The sequence below is a fragment of the Alligator sinensis genome, unplaced genomic scaffold, assembly GCF_000455745.1.
Source record: "Alligator sinensis unplaced genomic scaffold, ASM45574v1 scaffold289_1, whole genome shotgun sequence".
NCBI classification, from domain to species: domain Eukaryota; kingdom Metazoa; phylum Chordata; order Crocodylia; family Alligatoridae; genus Alligator; species Alligator sinensis.
Genome location: NW_005841881.1, coordinates 3191810 through 3198712, shown reverse-complemented (window position 1 = coordinate 3198712; position 6903 = coordinate 3191810). Strand labels below are relative to the sequence as shown.

At 42.7% G+C, this 6903-nt stretch overlaps 1 protein-coding gene across 5 annotated transcripts in view; it reads right to left on the bottom strand.

Annotated features, from left to right (window-relative positions):
- STON2 (stonin 2) overlaps nt 1-6903 on the bottom strand; it is a 118100-nt gene that overhangs the window by 62707 nt on the left and 48490 nt on the right. Inside the window, exon 1 of one of the 5 annotated variants that reach the window (XM_025196590.1) lies at nt 6688-6724. The exons of the other annotated variants lie outside the window; for them this stretch is intronic. The gene's annotated coding sequence lies outside the window, so the exon portion shown is untranslated. Of the gene's footprint in view, nt 1-6687; nt 6725-6903 lie in introns of those variants that run through there. 5 annotated transcript variants of the gene reach the window in all.

Here is a 6903-nt window from a genome sequence, read left to right as displayed (position 1 = left end):
GGTCCTTGGACCGATACTCTTCAATGTCTTCATCAGCGACTTGGACGAGGGAGTGAAGTGTACTCTGTCCAAGTTTGCGGATGACACAAAAATGTCAGGAGAAGTGGACGCACTGGAAGGCAGGGAACAACTACAAGCAGACCTGGACAGGTTGGACAAATGGGCAGAAAACAAGAGAATGCAGTTCAACAAGGAGAAATGCAAAGTGCTGCACCTAGGGAGGAAAAATGTCCAGCATACCTACTGCCTAGGAAATGACCTGCTTGGTGGCACTGAAGTGGAAAGGGATCTTGGAGTCCTAGTGGACTCCAAGATGAACATGAGTCGTCAGTGTGACGAAGCCATCAGAAAAGCTAATGGCACTTTATCGTGCATCAGCAGATGCATGACGAACAGAACCAAGGAGGTGATACTTCCCCTCTATCGGGCGCTGGTCAGACCGCGGTTAGAATACTGCGTTCAATTTTGGGCGCCACACTTCAAGAGAGATGTGGATAACCTGGAGAGAGTCCAGAGAAGGGCCACTCATATGGTTAAGGGCTTGCAGGCCAAGCCGTATGAGGAGAGACTGGGGCACCTGGACCTCTTCAGCCTCCGCAAGAGAAGGCTGAGAAGCGCAACCCTCCCGCCATTTTGAAACATGGGATGCTGAATACTCATGATGGTGAGGCATGCTGAAGTGTTCTAATTAGATTAATTGAGTTTTCTCAAGTCTGCTCTGATGTGTTCCAACTAGAACACATTGAAGCACGTGTATAGGCACCATGACCAAGGGTGGCCAAAATTTGGAATGGGCTTCCAAGGAAGGTGGCATCCTCCCCTACCTTGGGGGTCTTTAAGAGAATGCTGGCTAGGCATCTAGCTGGGGTCATCTGAACCCAGTACTCTTTCCTGCCTAGGCAGGGGGTCGGACTCGATGATCTATTGAGGTCCCTTCCGACCCTAGCATCTATGAATCTATTATAGATTCACAGAATATGGCACTTCAGCCTCCTGATACGTGGACTGCCTATTGAAAGGGATTGCACTAAACACTTAGAGACACCTTGTTACTACATCTGTAGCTCCAGAAGTGGCATAAATGATGGGAGCAGTAGAGTATGTGGGCCATCAGTGTCTTCACCATTGTACTCAGAGCAGGTCTGGATGACGGTGGTTATTAGAATACATGTTGGTGCAGATGCCCCGACTTCCAGAACAGCTTCACGTGCTTACACTGTGGCAGTTTCTGCCAAAGTATCTCGACAGTGAACTATCAAAACACCACCTTTGTAGGCAATTTGGTCCCCAGGGCCAAATCTGTCTTTGGACATTCATGTGCCTCTTTCCAGTTAGGAAATCAGGTATTTAATCTGCACTACATACATGTATATATGTCTTATGGAAAGCACCTTTGGAGACCTGAGATTTCAAAGTGACCTGCGATGGTAGGTGCATCTTTACTGCAAGCAGAGGTTGACTGCAGCACTGCTTGGCAGCATGGCCAGGTACAGACATTAAACTTTTGCCAGTATAAGTGCTCAGAAACCAGTCTATACCGATAACCAGCAGAAGTTTGGTGCACACAGACTGATTTAAAAATGGCAGAATCTGGTCTAGGATTTGTGCCCCTGCTACCAAAGGGCAAATATGTTTTCTGTTTGTTACCAATCTAAACTATTCTGCTTACAGAAAACCACATAACTTGTATTGATTCCACCTCAGGCTTTTTCAATGCCTGTACCTAGCCCATGAATTTAAATCTAACTAGCACACATAACCAGGAGCAGCAAAGATGCAGTGGCACAGGCTTCAGCATAGGCAGTGCAAACTCACTGGGATCCAGGAGCTGTATTTAGGTCACTAGCTCCTGCTAAAGCTTTTGCCACCTTATCTTTACTGCTGTTGTTACCCATGCTAGCTAGGTTCAAGCTGGCGTGGGATGTCTGTGAGCCCTGAAGTCATATCTTCAATTGCAGTGTGGACATATCCAGGGACTGACAGAACATCTGCCATTAACCAGAAGCAAGCCTGCATAACCCACGTGCAGAGCAGGTAAGCCCACTGTCTTGCTGAAATCCTCTCAGCTAAGCCTGACATGCTGCATAATTTCAAATAGGGCATTTCACGTAGTTTAACTAAGCAGCATCAATGGGGGCCTGCTTTTCCTGAGAAGGGTGTCCCATTGATCAAGACTGTGAGAAGAGATGTGGGGGTTGAAGTTTCAGCAGCCACTGGGAGGAGAGACCAAACTGGCTGTAAGGTGTTTCATAAATAGGAAGAAGAACATGCTAAAACCAGCTACATCTAAAGAGCAGAATGCTTAGTTGTTTCACCCTCCTTGGAGACTAAGAATCAAAAAGGTTTTCAGGGAATCCTGTAAATCTCCAAGGATACACCATAGTTCACATTAATAATGTGTTGTTGCTGGAGGCAACCAAGCCTGAACAAACAAATCAATCCAATGGGAGGAGGAGAGATGGAGTCGTGAAAGCAAAGCCCCCTAGTTCTTTTGTGTAAACTTTCCCATCTGGATCCTAATTCTGCACAGCTACACAATGGTCAGCCACAGAAGAAGTGCTGCAAAGCATCCTGGGGGAGCCTAGTGTCCCACTTTTAGAGCCAATTCTCTGTATGGAAGAAAGAGAGCTCTGCCTTGAAGTGTAGTGAAGCAATGAAGCTGGTGTGCCAACTGGCATATCAAATGAACAAACACTGCCCCCTTGTCTGTTCTACTTAGTTGGTCCATACACCTTTGTATTCTTGGGCACCTGGTATTCACTCTATGTTCATTCAGATTCACCCCAAAGACTAATTCCTACCTGGAAATGCACAAATGCAAGGCAATTAGCAGAAGATGGACTGTAAAGCAATTATTAATCTATGTGTTTTTTGTACTGATGTCTGTCGCATCTCAAGGCAGGGATCGTGCTTCCTTGCAGAGCAGGGCAGCAGAGAGCAGACATGGCACTTCAGTAAACACCCTCCCTTTAAGTTCCTTCAGAATCGCTACATATTTCCTCTCAGAACATCTCTCTCATTACATGGACACAGAGGGCATAAGCTCACTCCAGCAAATAAATTTATGATGACCCTCTAACAAATTCCCATAAAATAAGTTGTATATTAAATTAGGGTACTAATATAAAATAGATTTTATATTAAATTAGGGCAATTTATAAAATAATTATGGGAAAAGGACTTATGAAAATGGCTACTTTCTGCATTTTTCTGGGTTGCATAAACAGAAAATGCATTTTTCACCAGAGCCAGCCAGTACTGGTATGGGAGAGTCAACTGGATCCTATATATTCCAAGGGCTGAGTGCCTCAAATAATAAATAGCATCTGCTTGAAGGTTTGCCATAGACTGCTAAGTTGGAAAGGTTTGTTTCAGTGGTATTCATCATGAACTTTCTATCGTCCTACTCCTTAGTTTTTTGCACTACAGACCCTGGAAGACACCCAAGTGTTAATTTATCTGTATGCATGCCACTCATGCTCCTGTAGAAAATTATTTCATTGCTCCAATATGTGCCTCAGGACATTTCAGGAAATTATAACAGTGAGCCTTGCGATTTCCATTCCATGACTGAGTCTCTGTGGGTGATAACTATCAGCAAACCTCAGGGCTGGAGCCAGTAGGTGTCTATACAAGCACCTACCAATTTTGTATTATCCAAAGCTCAGATTTCAATCAATCAACAAAATAATTCTACAGGCACAATCTAGTCTTACTATCTGAGTACAATAGTTTATAATTTTTGACCGCTATTGTGTGTGTAAAATTAAAAAGGAAATCAAATCTCCTATAATACCAACACCAATGTAGTATTGACCTGGACTACATTATTGCAGTCAGGGTCTCTATAAACACTACAGCACCAGACCCTTATGGTCTTGGGTTCTATTTGGAATAGCAGTGACAGGAGGTGTTTCTTCCCCTCTCTAGCAGGCCTCAAGAGGGATATCTGGCCATCTGGGAGCAACAAGAGGATGGAACACCCTCCCCTTGACTGCGCCAAGGTGTTGATGGTACCCACCAGAGCAGTAAATTTTTACATTAACACCCCCTTGAAATAAATGGATCAGTTCATACATTTCATAGCTTTGTTTCAGGCTCTCTACAGATTCAGGATGACATTTTTGCATTGATTACACTTTGGTCATGTTTCCGACTTTTACAATGCAACCAGAAAGGCTAGAAGTATACTTTTACTTGAAAAATAGAGCTTTTTACTCAAGACTCCTGCAACTGAGACCTTAAGCATGGATCTGTAGTGTCTGTGTTTTAATCTGAACATGGGTATAACCCAAGATGATTCCAAGCTATTAAAATTGAGGTCAAAAGCCAAACTTCACTGGGGACTGAAGGTAAAGGACTACTTGAGAGAAATAAAAGATAGCTACAGAATTGGAACCCAGCACTAAATGACCACCTCCCACTGCAAGCAGTGGTATCCAAAATAGGGTTTGAATAATCTTTTGGCTTGAGACATTAAGATAACCTTCTTCAGAAACACAAGTCTGTAAATTCACTCAGCCCATTAGGGCAGGTTGTCTGTCAGGGTGCCATCAAGGAATGGGGTGAAGCTGAAATGCCTGTCCTCCTCCAGAGTCACAGGAAGGATCTGATTTGCTAGGATTTACTTGCCTTGGGGGAATGCAGACACACAAATACAGCATCTCACTCATTTTTTCTGGGTAATCAATATTTTGCTTTTCAGAGCAGGTTTAACCAAGCAATTTCCCACACATATACATGTACAATCTGTGGTTCAAATTCATCCATAATTTAATGACACAGAAGGCCTGACGTTAGAGATAAATTTAAATGTTAGAGAATTTTCAGCAGCAGAATTTGCTCTTCTTCTTTCTCTTCTCTCAAAAGCCATCCTGCAAACTCAGCTGAAACTGAAGTCAAAAGACTCAGAAAGCCAATGCTGAACTATTCTGACATGGGAAAGCCAAACATGAGAGGGGAAGGCTAAGCTCTCACATCTCAGAAATAGCCTCTGCTGTGGAGATTGAATGGCTCTGGATTTAGCATCCTGCCTAATGAAAACACACACGAAAACAAAGCAGGAAGGAGGGAGGACACTGTAATGAGAATAGGATAGAGAGTAAACAATTTGATGTGGCCCTCAAACTAAATGAAGATTTTGCCTCAATTTTAAGCAAGAACAATGAAGTTGAACACATGGGCAATGGCAGAAATGGAAAATACTACATCCAGCGTGGACAATAAAACTAAATGAGTAACAGACATGGGATGAAATTTAATAGTAAAATGTGGAAGGTCATTCACTTAGGCACTAATGCCAATAATTTCTTCAACAAACTGGGAGCTTATCAGCTGGAAACAACAGATGAGAAGAAAAACTTTGATGTATTAATCAAGATGACTGAGAGCCACCAGTGTGATGCAACTCTGAAAAAGGCAAATGTGACCCTAAGATGTATTAAGTAAGGTATTTCTAGTAGGCCAGGGAAGTAGTTATTTCATTGTACAAGGTCCTTTGAGACCTCAGCCGAAATGCTGTGTACAATTCTAATTTATCTTCCAGAAAGATTAATTGAAACTGAAGCAGGTACAGTGAAGGGCTAGGAAGAAGATCAGGGGAATGGAGAGCCAAATTTATGAAAGGAGACTAAAAGAGCTTGGCTTGTTTAGTCTAGCAAAGCAAAGGCTGAGAGGGGATATGATTGCCCTCTATATATACACACATCAGAGAGGTAAACCCTAGAGACAGAAAAGAGCTATTAAAGATAAAAGCCAACACTGGCACAAGAACAAATGGGTTTAAACTGGTCACCAGTAAATATAGGCTGGAAATTATATGAAGGTTTCCATGAGATGAGTTCTTGAACAGCCTTTGCTGTACTGGAGGCAAAAGCTAACTAGTTTTAAGAAGTAGCTTGATCAATTTATGAAAGGGATTATATGGTGCAATTGCCTGCGACAGCAGAAGACTCTTTTTGATCCTGTGTTCCCATGTGAGCCAAGTTTAAACCTAAGGAAGACTGTCCATAGACAAAGCTGCATCAGTTTCATTAAACCTGACTTCATAGCACACCTTTAGCTAAAATACTACAGGTATGATGTTTAGAACAGCCTGCAATGTATAAAATTACAGAGCCCATATTCACTAGGTATTTAAAAAAAGTCTATTCCAAAATAAGTGGGATCAGGTTTGAAAAAGAATGCAGCACACTAGCTGCACCATTGAAAATCCAGCCTGTAAACTTCATAATGGCAACTGCAGAATACTGAGAACTTGTGAAAAAGTGTAGGTGCTTTAATACAACCAGATCTCCTGGACTGAGAATGCTAAGTACTTGAACATCTAGCCTGTTTGTCACGTTTTCAGGAGCAAGGCTTTTAGCCAGCATCCTTAATAATAAATTGAACTGAACTGAAAATCTAGCCTTGAGGTCTTTAGAAAATATGATCCTACGTGACTACTACAAATCCAACCCATATAGGATTGGGGACATATTGGGCCTATGAGTTGGGGATCTTAGCTCAGTGGAGAGACGTCCATGTCACAAAGTTCATCATCAGAATTACCAGTCTAAAAGGCCAAGAGCTGAAAGAGCAAAGCAAACTGATCTCCTCCCTCATTCTTAGTGTTGGTTCCTGCATGGCAAAGCTGAATCATACTAGGGCAGGGCCGAGCAAAAAGAAATCTATAAATCTGACCCATACCTGCTCTGCAGCTCTGGTCTCCAGATAAGTACAGACAGTCAAAAAGCTTGAGGCTGAATTGATCCAGTCTTTGCGGGTTAGTCTAAGATGCAGAGATTAAATTAAAACAAAAGTAAACAGGCATTTACCTTTGATTCAGGGATGCAGACACATACCCCCCAGCTCAGGACAGAAGCTGCGGGGCATGAAAGCACAGCTGTCTGGCACATAACCAGC